Source organism: Cheilinus undulatus, linkage group 1, assembly GCF_018320785.1.
Source record: "Cheilinus undulatus linkage group 1, ASM1832078v1, whole genome shotgun sequence".
NCBI lineage: Eukaryota > Metazoa > Chordata > Actinopteri > Labriformes > Labridae > Cheilinus > Cheilinus undulatus.
In genome coordinates this window covers 50,413,624-50,426,820 of record NC_054865.1, presented here as the reverse complement: position 1 = coordinate 50,426,820, position 13,197 = coordinate 50,413,624, and the positions used below count along the sequence as shown (strand labels likewise).

At 40.9% G+C, this 13,197-nt stretch overlaps 1 protein-coding gene across 1 annotated transcript in view; it reads right to left on the bottom strand.

Annotated features, from left to right (window-relative positions):
• LOC121513444 (cell migration inducing hyaluronidase 1) overlaps positions 1 to 12,001 on the bottom strand; it is an 82,512-nt gene extending 70,511 nt beyond the window's left edge. Inside the window, exon 1 of the mRNA XM_041793215.1 lies at positions 11,777 to 12,001. The gene's annotated coding sequence lies outside the window, so the exon portion shown is untranslated. The remainder of the gene's footprint in view (positions 1 to 11,776) is intronic.
• Between the last annotated feature and the right edge of the window lie 1,196 nt (positions 12,002 to 13,197).

Below are 13,197 nucleotides of genomic sequence, written 5' to 3'. Positions count from 1 at the left end.
CTTTTCAAACATGTAGCCTAATCTTTTTTTTTTTTCTTTTTAAAGATTTATTTTTTGCCTTTATTTGATAGGACAGTGGATAGAGTTGGAAACAGGGAGGAGAGCGGGGAGAGACATGCAGGAGATAGTGCCACGGGCCGGATTCGAACCTGGGTCGCCTGCATATATGGCACGTGCCTTAACCACTCGACTACCGGCGTGCCACATGTAGCCTAATCTTGACCGTTAAGTGTTTTGTAATTGTTTTGTTTCATCTCTCTCTTCAGAACTTGTGTCTTCTGAAGGTACATGACTATGTTTTCAATGTTATGTTTCTTTTTTCTTTTTTTTTTACAAGTTCGAAATAAACTTCACTAACTAACTAACTAACTGGTGGATGCATGCTGGTTGGATGGTTGAATCTATGATGGATGGATGGATGGATGGGCAATGGTTGGATGGATAAATGGATGGCTGGTTGGATGGATAATGGATGGGTGAATGCATGGTGGGATGCATGTTGGATAGTTGGATGCATGGTGGGATGGATGGTTTAAAGATGATGCTAAATGAATGGATGGATGGATGAAACTATTGATGGATGAATGGAAGGATGATGGATGACAGATTGGTGGATGGATGGTTGATAGATGGATGATGGATGGACAGATGGATGGATGGTGGGATGGATGGTTGGATTAACGGTTGATTGGTTGGATGGCTGGATGCATGGCGGAATGGCTGGATGGATGGATGGATGATGGATGGTTGATTGGATGGATGATAGAAGGATGATGGATGTATGGATGATGGATAGTTGGATGGATAGTGGATTGTTGGATGAATGGATGGGTCCATGGTGGATTTATGGATGGTGGGATGTATGGATGGATGGTTGATTGGTTGGTTGGATGAATGATGGATGGATGCATGATGGGATGGATGGATGGATTGATGAATGTGTGTGCATACAAAAGCTGCATATACCAGCTTTTGTTTAAATTGTTAAGAGTTACAGTGTCATTTGTATGCTAAATTATCTAGTAGGGTCAGATCTGTTGTTTTTGAAATTATGCTTCAATAAAATTCTTCCTTCCTGTCGATATTGTTTTCTGATCCAGCTTCTAGAGAGGCTTATTGATCTGTCTCACTGAGCTGTTAGCTAATGTAACAAACTCCTTTACCAGGTTAAACTGAGTCTTTAAGGGATAAAATATGAGTGTTATGTTTCAGCTAGTTTTATATTGCAGGTTTCTGTGTCTTTTGCGTGCTTCTTTAGACCTGCTGAGTGATTTCAATCAATAAAGTCCAATTTCTCTGGGATTTCTACCTGCTGGGATAATCTGGGTACTCAACCAACACTATGTGCCAGATCCCACAGAGGGCAAAATTAATGGATTTAACCTGGCTAACTTCAACCCGGGACATCTGGAGACCGGCCAAAGGCTGAAACACAGAAACACATTTAGACTCTGAGTATTATAACCTGTTTACTCAGTAGATGAATGCAGGTACAATAGAAAATTCGGATATGTTTTGTCTGCCTTTTATTGTCAAGGGTTGGAAGGAAAATATGAAGAAATGGCCTCAAATAGCAAACACAAGTACAAACTTATAAGATCCATATCAGCCAATAAGGATGACTGTTATGTTAAAGAAGGCAGGACACAACCTTCTTACTTTAAAGCAAACAGCCTGAACATTTCAGTCTTTAGTCACAACCTCTCTCAACCAATTATCCTGCTGCTGTCACATTTTAAACCTGTTCTTCTCTCTTCCACGGCTGACCTGCCATTTCAGTGTCACCACTGCACCCTCCTCCGCCCCAGCCACCTCCATTATATCTCATCTGTACCTGGATCCTACGAAGGCCATTCTGCCCATCTTCCTGAATCCCTCGTCCTTCCATCACCACCAGAGTCTAGACTCCATAGGCGGGTATCCTGTCCTGCTCTTGGCTTCACTTCCCATTCAAGTACATGAAGACATCACTCATTCACTCCTATTTAAGTCTCTCCTGATTTAAATATTGTCTTGTTAGTTCAACCACTAAAACAGCATCAGCAACCAGAACTCAGACATTTCAGAAAATGAAACTTAGAAGTTGCAGCTTATAATAAGCACTACCAATGGTACAAACCACAGGTCACTAGTCAGACTTGTGACTCATGTAACTTTTCTATTTGTATGGTTTTGTTTGTTTTCACTCAGAGATGACCTTTCACATGATTGGAATTTATTTTACATGAGTAAAAATAGATAAATTGATTTAATTTGGTTTCTGGCAAAAACCCCAGCTCTAACTTTGTTCTTCATCATTCACAGTACCGCTCTAAAAGCTTTCAGTCTCTCACTGATGTTGGGCAATTAATCAAATTTCAATTTTGAACCTAATTTGAGCTTCCCACATTTATGAAAAGCAGAAAAAAACAAGATTAAATGATGTTCTGCAAGCTGTGTTAGACTGATTTTGAGTTTTAGTCATCATTAGTATTTAATTTTCATACATTTCTGTTTTTCACCTATTTTCATCTTTTTTTAAATTGTTCAGCATGTTAGGAGTGTTTTAATCTGACTAGTGCATGTTCTGTGGATGTTGTAAAATCAATGAGTCATCATGTTTAATAACCATGATGCCATTATCAATCAAAATAATCATGAGTTGTGGTTTTTGCCAGAATCCAGCCCTATCATGCACACTGACACCCATAAATCCTTGCATATCAGGATAAAAACATGCAAACCCAGTACAGGCCAGGCTCCATGAAGACAGACCCAGCAGTGGTATCATGTCATGATCTGCTGTGCTCAGAGCACAGACATGCTCCTTTAATTGTGCTGACAGCTCGCTGCCTGTTCTGATTCTTCTTAAAATCCTCTAATCACTGAGACATTCTTGGCGTGTTGCATAAAGTGCCCTGCAGCACATACACGTGAAAGCAACAAAACACGGTGCTCCCTGCAGAGATGCTGCTCCACGTTGGTTGTAGAGCTCTATCTGAACAGAGAGAGGACGTTCAGCAGAAGTTTGTCCAGAGGACTACCTTAATACAAAGAGGTTCATGAGATCAGTAAATGGGAACTGGATAAACTCAAAACACAAATCTAATGGTCTGATTGAGGTTGAGCAGTAATATGGTAACCTGGGTATTTAAAAATATCTGCAGTATCCTGTTAATTACCATCATGAAACACTCTGCAGTGTACTGTGTTCATGTTTACAATAAATGCCTTAATAGTATGTGTCTCTTTCTATCAGCAACACCACTACCTATGTTTGAAGATGTTCAAAAAAGTAATGACAGAAATCCTGTTATGTTGGCAATTATGTCAAAGACTTCTCTTTTAAAGGGTTCATAGTTTAGATTCTCTAAAACTTGCATGTCACTTGATAGCATCACATTCAAGCACTGTGCTCTGGTTGAGAGGTCATCAGAGTGATTTGTGACTTTTGAGTGGCTATCAGAGTGACTCTGTGACTGTTGAATGGTAATCACAGTAACTCTGTGACTGTTGAGTGGTTATCAGAGTGACTCTGTGACTGTTGAGTGGCTATCAGAGTGACTCAGTGATTGAGTGGTCATCAGAGTGACTCTGTGACTGTTGAGTGGCTATCAGAGTTACTCTGTGACTGTTGAATGGCTATCAGAGTTACACTGTGACTGTTGAATGGTCATCACAGTAACTCTGTGATTGTTGAGTGGTTATCAGAGTAACTCTGTGATTGTTGAGTGGTTATCAGAGTGACTCTGTGACTGTTGAGTGGTCATCAGAGTAATTCTGTGACTGTTGAGTGGTCATCAGAGTGACTCTGTGACTGTTGAGTGGCTATCAGAGTGACTCTGTAACTGTTGAGTGGTCACCAGAGTAACTTTGACTGTCGAGTGGTCATCAGAGTGACTCTGGAACTGTTGAGTGGTCATCAGAGTAATTCTGTGACTGTTGAGGGGTCATCAGAGTAACTCTGTGACTGTTGAGTGGTCATCAGAGTGACTCTGTGACTGTTGAGTGGTCATCAGAGTGACTCTGTGACTGTTGAATGGCTATCAGAGTTACACTGTGACTGTTGATTGGTTATCAGAGTAACTCTGTGACCGTTGAGTGGTCATCAGAGTGACTCTGTGACTGTTGAGAGGTCATCAGAGTGATTTGTGACTGTTGAATGGTAATCACAGTAACTCTGTGACTGTTGAATGGTAATCACAGTAACTCTGTGACTGTTGAGTGGTCATCAGAGTGACTCTGTGACTGTTGAGTGGCCATCAAAGTGACTCTTTGACTGGTGAGTGGTCATCAGAGTAACTCTGTGACTGTTGAGTGGTCATCAGAGTAACTCTGTGACTGTTGAGTGGTCATCAGAGTGACTCTGTGACTGTTGAGTGGCTATCAGAGTGACTCAGTGATTGAGTGGTCATCAGAGTGACTCTGTGACTGTTGAGTGGCTATCAGAGTAACTCTGTGATTGTTGAGTGGGCATCAGAGTTACACTGTGACTGTTGAATGGTCATCACAGTAACTCTGTGATTGTTGAGTGGTTATCAGAGTAACTTTGTGATTGTTGAGTGGTTATCAGAGTAACTCTGTGACTGTTGAGTGGTCATCAGAGTGACTCTGTGACTGTTGAGTGGTCATCAGAGTGACTCTGTGACTGTTGAGTGGTCATCAGAGTGACTCTGTGACTGTTGAGTGGTCATCAGAGTGACTCTGTGACTGTTGAGGGGTCATCAGAGTGACTCTGTGACTGCTGAGTGGTCATCAGAGTGACTCTGTGACTGTTGAGTGGCTATCAGAGTGACTCAGTGATTGAGTGGTCATCAGAGTGACTCTGTGACTGTTGAGTGGTCATCAGAGTGACTCTGTGACTGTTGAGTGGTCATCAGAGTGACTCTGTGACTGTTGAGTGGTCATCAGAGTGACTCTGTGACTGTTGAGTGGCTATCAGAGTGACTCTGTGACTGTTGAGTGGTCACCAGAGTAACTTTGACTGTCGAGTGGTCATCAGAGTGACTCTGGAACTGTTGAGTGGTCATCAGAGTAACTCTGTGACTGTTGAGTGGTCATCAGAGTAACTCTGTGACTGTTGAGTGGCTATCAGAGTAACTCTGTGACTGTTGAGAGGTCATCAGAGTAACTCATTGACTGTTCAGTGTTCATCAGAGTAACTCTGTGACTGCTGAATGGTCATTAGAGTGACTCAGTGATTGTAAAGTGATTATTTGTCAACTGCATCTCATCTGTGGCTGTATTGTGTTAATTTTGTTAATAAGGAGAAAAACTAAGAAAAATTTATGGTCAACATAGCTAAGCAGCCATGGCTGACAGGGTGTCTTTGATTCCCCTTGAGCCTGACCCAGTCTTGGCCTTAATGTAGGGTGGAGGTTCCACTTCTGACCTGATGCCAGGTTGTGGCCATGCTGTGCCTGTCTCAGACATGGGCAGCGTATCTAATGTCTGATCATTTGTACACTGCATCTAATGGTTTGTGCTTAGTTTTAGAGACATACTCAGTTTTCAAACACTGTGGTTACATAGCAGCCATCATGCAGACATGGATATGCAGTAAAGAGAAAGTACATCTTAGAGCCACATAATCATGATGGGAAATTTTCATACTGTTATATCTCTAGTAAACATGAATGTGGAGTGGTTATCAGAGTAACTCTGTGACTGTTGAGTGGTAATCAGAGTGATTATGTGTGATATCAGTATCACTACTATTTATATGACCAAAGATCCTGCTGTTCTGATCCCATAAAGTTTCTTTTAAATAAAACTTGATTCTTACAGCCTATTTTCTCTGTGTTGGAGAGACTTAGAGACAAACCAATTACCCCCTGGAGGATGTGGCTTGGTTGTGGGATTTTCTTGTTGACTTTAAAGCGGCTGACACGTGGACATGCCGAGAGAAGTCTGTATTTTGTCTGACTGGATCACATCAGTCCACAAAATTACAGACTCCCACACATAGCTGGACAGCTGCTGTTTGTAGGCTGAGCATGTACTGTCTCCAATCAATTTAACACCCCGGGGCTCCATGCATGCTTAGAAGTTCTGTTTTTATTACAGTTATTAAGAATATGGACTCATTGAGGCACTGTTAGTTGTGATATTGATCCAACTTCTTCTTCATGGTGACATCAATGTTTTGAGCATAATAACGGGGGTTAATCAATGTTTAAGAACCTGCAAATCCCTGATTACTACGTGATAAATCGATCTGTGAATATCTTTATTTCCCAGAGCAGAACAGAGATGCAGGGAGCAGCCAGAGGGCCAAACCAAAAGGGAAAGAAAAAAAAATCATATTTTGGTTGAAGTTGAGAGCTAATGGTGTCCTCAAGTAAACTGCGGTCACTGGCTGCTGGCCCAATCATCCACAGCGGCAGTTCTCTGCCAGCTCTTCTCTCCGACCCTTGTTGTATATGAGTGGAAACTCCAGATACCATGCAGCAACAGCTTTTCAACACAAACACATGTTAAAAGGGTTATTTTTAAACTTCTATGTCTCATCTTTAATCATTTAAACATGATTTTGGACATTCTTGTCTGCATACTTTTGTTCCCACACAGGCGAAAGCCGAGGCTGGGGGCATCATGTTTTCCATCTATGCATCTGCCCGGGCCATTCGTGTTTGTGGTATACCTCAGGAACACTTTGACTTAACCAAGTTTCCTCTAAGACTCAAAGATGAACTGATTAGATTTTGGGGGTCAAAGGTCAGGGTCATTAGCCGTCATGGTCTGCCCTTGCTGAAAACACGTGTACTACAGTAAACACCCCAGCACTTCTTCTTGACCCACTGCTGTTCTTTCTCTGCATGGTTATCTAAAACTTCACAGACACATTTCACCACCAGCAGGAAGGTTTAGCTCAAACATCTGTCTTTTCTATTCAAAATAATTTTAAATCACTATTGGCATGGGGTTAGTATTACCTGTGGACCTCCGATAATTTGTAGTAACCCCCAGACGTCAGTGTTTGGTGCGGTGCATTCGCATGGTTTAAGTGAAGTCTGTAATGTTCGCAAATTTACAAACATTTCTGAATGAAAAGATGCAATGCAGGAGTTGCATGACTGCAGCAATGAAAATTTTATTTCATTACTAAAGAGCATAAAAAATCCAATGTCGTGCACCAAGGCCGCCTGTAAGTGGGGATAAAGGGAGCGCTTTCTATCCATGTGTGGGTTCTCCTCGGGTACTCCAGCTTTCTCCCACCACCAAAGACATTAGGTTAATTAGTGAATCTAAGTGATAGAAAATGGACGGATGGATGTAATAATACACAGTGGTAAAGCCTAGATGCACATGTGGTCTCTACCCATCTTTGTGGTGTTGTTTTAAAAGGATACTGCTCCAATAGTTGAGTCTTTGCAAAATCTTGTGTAAGTATAAACAGTATGTCAGTTTGGCATCATTAATCCTGCCCAGACATTTGACCTTTACTTTGAAAAATTAGACAAAAATGGGTGAGTTAGGAAATATTCTTTTTGTGCCAAGACTACAGTCTAGACCATACTCTTTGTAAAGTGTCTTGTGATAACTTAGGTTAGGACACTGCTTCCTGAAGGGGGGCACAGTGTCATAGCATTCATTACCAGCTGATGAATTCAGCACTGAAGAAGAGCAGTTCATTCATGTCCCTTCCGATTCAACAATGCAGTTGCAGTATATTTCAAAGACATTGCCTGCATTATGGGTTGGAGTGGAAATGCAGGAGGGCCCTGGACACACACCTTCCATTTGTAACATTCTACATGTGAGATAGGTTTTTCTGGTGTCAACTCAGTCAAGACAAAATACAGACAATTAAAAATGAACTGTGAGTGGCGGTCTCACAGCTGGACCAGAGAAGATCAAGTACTGCCCCTCATTGCTGATTGGTCCTGTCACTTTCTAACTGGGCCCAAACTGTTCAGATGGGAGCTTTGCAAGATGGATTTGCCAGTGAGAAACACGGAAACAGGCTGACAGTGTTCTGTCATACATATTTTTACACGCTAATTTGTATGGTGAGGGTTAGGGGGGCATGGCAGAAGAAGTTTGAGAGTCACTGGGTTCTGAATTGATGCTATAAAATCACAGATTGATTGATGTAGTTGCCTAATAATTGTGCAAATCTATTTGTTCTGCAGAAAAAGACAAAACTCACTTTTCCTCAGTTAAGCCTTGGGGTTTGGATTGACTAAAAGCATTGGATTTCTTCAGGAAGTCATTTTTTTCTGATGATTGTGCACACTGTTTGTATTGAAATGCAGAGAAGAAGACTTAAATAACTGACACTTTGGGGAACTTATGACCTAACCATTACCTAAAACCATGGCAACAACATCTGACTAGTAAAGACAACACTGCAAGCATCCTTGGTGCAGACATGAAGGAGAAACTCTCCACAGGCCTGTTGGAAGTAGACTGGTGTGCACAGTTTGTTTCCTCTGGAGCTGACAAGCAGCACAGGATACTGCTGAACAGAGCGAACCATTCATGGAGAGAAGGAGAAGGAAAACAGTGGCTGCTGCTGCTGAAATCAGTGGTGAAAAGTGGAGTGCCAAACTGAAGCCGGTCTTCTCTCTGCAGACTCTTCATTTTTCTTGTCTTAATCATGGCCTCTTAGGTTTGAACTATTTAAATGACCTGTTTCAGTAACATGGATTTTTCTTCTCTAGGTTGGGGTAACCAGAATCTATTTTGATGCTATTTTGTTCACTCTTGCCCCCTTACTTACATTTAAAATACACATCTTAATCACTAAAAGTGATTTTAGACATACATTGTAGTTAATGCACACCTGATGATTATATGTTGATGCCCTTTGGAGCACAACAAGAGAAATTAACCTCCAGATGACTTGTTTAATTAAAGACATATCTTTATAATGAAAAGCCATGCAATTTCCATTTTTGGATGTTTTATGGAATCCTTCTCTTGTTACTCTGACAGTGTGGTTTTGGAGGCAAAAGGACCAGCTGATTTCTTATAGTCCACAGAGAGCTTTGACCATCTCATTTTTCTATGAGGGCCGTCAAACGATGAGTATCTATACTCACAATTCACAGAATTTCTACAGTTGATCAGAGAGATTAACCATATTAGATTTCCCCATGTGCTGATATGTACAAATTAATTTAACTGATATAAGTACTGATATGAAAATGTAACCTTAAAAAAACCCTTAGCTTTAAACAATAAGCATAAACAAAGAAAAAAATTCTGCCTATAGCCCCACAAACTTATTATTACAACCCAATAATTAACTGTCGATTTAGGCTTTTACAGCCCATAAAGGGTTGATATTAACAGATGGTATAGAACGATATTTATCGCTGATATAGGCTGCTGCTTACAGCCCACATAGGCTGATACAGACAAATGATATAGGCTGATAAAGGCTGACATTTACAGCTAATGCAGGCCATTGTTTACATCTGATATAGAATGATATAGGCAGATGTCTACAGCTTATAAAGGGCTGGATTTAAGGCCAATATAAGATGGCATTTTCCGCCAATATGTCAATATTTACAGTTTATATGGGCTGATTTTGCAGCCAGTATATGCTGATATTCACAGCTGATATAGGGCTGTATTTAAGGCCATATAGACTGATATTTCCAGCCAATAATGTCAATTTTTACTGCTGATATGGGCCAATATTTCCAGATGATGTAAGCTGACATCTATAGCTTATAAATGCAGCTGACATAGGGCTGTATCTACAGCCAATATAGGCTGATATTTACAGACGTCATAGGGCTGTATCTACAGCCAATATAGGCTGATATTTACAGACGTCATAGGGCTGTATCTACAGCCAATATAGGCTGATATTTACAGACGTCATAGGGCTGTATCTACAGCCAATATAAGCTGATATTTACAGACGTCATAGGGCTGTATCTACAGCCAATATAAGCTGATATTTACAGACGTCATAGGGCTGTATCTACAGCCAATATAGGCTGATATTTACAGACGTCATAGGGCTGTATCTACAGCCAATATAAGCTGATATTAACAGACATCATTGGGCTGTATCTACAGCCAATATAAGCTGATATTAACAGACGTCATAGGGCTGTATCTACAGCCAATATAGGCTGATATTTACAGATGTCATAGGGCTGTATCTACAGCCAATATAAGCTGATATTTACAGACGTCATAGGGCTGTATCTACAGCCAATATAAGCTGATATTAACAGACGTCATAGGGCTGTATCTACAGCCAATATAAGCTGATATTTACAGATGTCATAGGGCTGTATCTACAGCCAATATAGGCTGATATTTACAGATGTCATAGGGCTGTATCTACAGCCAATATAAGCTGATATTTACAGACGTCATAGGGCTGTATCTACAGCCAATATAGGCTGATATTTACAGACGTCATAGGGCTGTATCTGTAGCCAATATAGGCTGATATTTACAGACGTCATAGGGCTGTATCTACAGCCAATATAGGCTGTTACCGGCTGATACAGACTTACAATTTACTGCTGATAGAGGCCTATTCTTACAACCAATGTAAGATGATATTTACATCCAATATATCAGCAGTAAATAATCACAGAAAATCTCCTCATACTTATTAACTGAATCTAATAACAGTTGGTAATATTGTCATGCTGATGAATAGAAACATTTTGCATTTTAATCAGTTTTGTTGAATTCTGGATCTCTGTACAGCCTTAGACTAAGAGCAACTGAAGCATACTGTCCAGATACAGACCTGCTTTCAGTTAGAAAGAGAATGAGGATCTCTGGGTCGACTGAGGATTATGAAACAAACTTTACCATGGATAAAGGAACTTGTTATAGATTGAAAATGAAATACGCTTACTGTAAAAAGGTAAATGTTTGATGACGTCTGACTTATCTGCTGAGTTTTTAAAGTAAATAAGACATTAAGGAGCAGTGGAGGACTTGTTTACATCACTGTTCGTGCAGGAGACAATGATGAAGTGTACTAAAGGGACAATAAAGCACGAGACTCGCCATTGAAAGAAATGAATGCACTAATTATGGAACTTAATTGCATCACGATTAATACATTAATGTTGACAGCCCTAGCATTTTAGGCAGGTGCCAATTAAATTGTAGCAAAATGCATTCCTTCCCCTTAAAATACACTAAAGTAATAGAAAACTATGAAGAGTCTTTTTGGATATCTTAATCATTAGCAGTCATTTTAGACCTGATATGTGAAGCACTTCCATAATGGCTTTCTGTTTCTTCCCCTGGCATGTGCCGGACCTCTACCTACAGGTAAATCCTCCTCTGTTTGTCCCATCATCCTATACACGTGGCTGGTTTCAGTCAAAAGCAGAGTTTTAGCGGCATCTAGAGGACAGTCCGGCTATGACAGCAGCTCTCTCTGCGCTCCTCAGCACATCATCCACAGACAGCAGCTCTGCTTTTGGAGGCTGTTTACACATCCAGCTCGGCTTTCCGTTTCAGCTGTCAGCAGACCGAGAGCTGCAAACGGAGCGGAGTCAGCAGAGAACAGAAGAACCTCCGGCTCTAAAGTCGTGACACGGCGTGCACAACACTCCAGCCCACAGCCACTCTCTGACCAGACAGACCGAGGCTGTCCACAGCTCTTTACGCCCAGCATGAAGCCAAATGTGCTCAGCCACCACCGCCCGAGCGTTAACGCACGGTGAAGCACACACAGGTCGTTCCCTGCACACCTGTGGCTCCAGGGGCCAAATTGGAGCCCGAGACAGCCGCTCTGGATGCACAACAGTATCTACAAACACACAACACACCCACGCAGGAGCCCACGGACACCTACCGAGCTGTAGTGTGGGGTCCACGTCTGTCCCGGAGCGTGCGTGGTGAGGTGCTCGGTGTGTGCATTGATGGAGCGTCAACCGCTGACTGCGCACTGAGACACGGCCGATCCCCGTCAGCACAGCTCGGTGCAGCGCCGCCTCTATCTACTCCAGCTGGAGGGAAAACACGCCCACAGTGGATGTGCGTGTGTTTGTGTTGGAGGGAGAGGGGAGAGACTTGATTTAGGGCTGTTCAATGATGGCAAAAATCACAGTCAGGATCATGTTGTTGATACAAAGATCACGAATACTATTAAAAGAAAATTAGCAACGTTGGGGCGTTTTATCAATGTCTGATTTGTATTAGCTTTCTTCCTTTCTTTCTATGAATCAAAAAGAAAAAGTCCAACACCTGTGACAATAAAGATGCTACCCATTAGTTCAAAGAGAAAGGAAAAACTTTATCAGGTTCAAGAAATGAATGGGCAATTTTGGCAGAAGATGCTTCAAAAGAGGCTAATATCTGAAATAGTCCAATATATACCCACAATTTATCCATATTTACGTCCAATATGGGCAAATTTTTAAATCCCATAAGACCAAAATATACATCCAGGATTGGCCAATGTTTGCAGCCAATATAGTTCAATATTTGTATTTCATGAAGGTCAAGATTTACATCAGATATAGGCCTATATATACATTTAATGTACAGCCGATATAGGCAAATATCTACATTTAAGACATGCCAATATATACCTGATAAAGGGGAATATCTACAATAGCCATGGGTCACAATTAACATCCTATATGCCAATAAAAACACCCAGTACAGGCTGATATTAACCTTTAATATACACCCAATAAAGGCCAATATATACAATGGCCATAGGCTACAATTTACATCCTATAAAGGCCAAGAAATAAATCAGACATAGGCTAATATTTACATTCAGTATAGGCCAAAGTTTACATCCAGTATAGGCCATTATTTACATCAGATATAGGACAATGTATACCTGATGTACACCAATATCTACAATAGCCATAGGCCACAATTTACATCCTATATAAGCCAACATAAACATCCAATACAGGCTAACATTAATCTTTAATATAGGCCAATATTTACATCAGATATAGGGCAATATATACACCCAACAAGGCGGATATTTCCTCCCAATAAAGGCCTATATACACACCCAAAGTAGGCCAACATTTACATCTGATATAGGACTATATTAATACCTGATATAGGTCAATATATGTCCGGTATAAGCCAGTGTTTACAATGGCCAAAGGCCACAACTTACATCTGATATAAGCCAATATAATCATCCCATTTAGGCCAATAACTGCATCTGATAAAGGCCTAAGTATACACCCAAAGAAAGTCAACATTTACATCTGACATAGGCCTATATTAATACTTGATATAGGC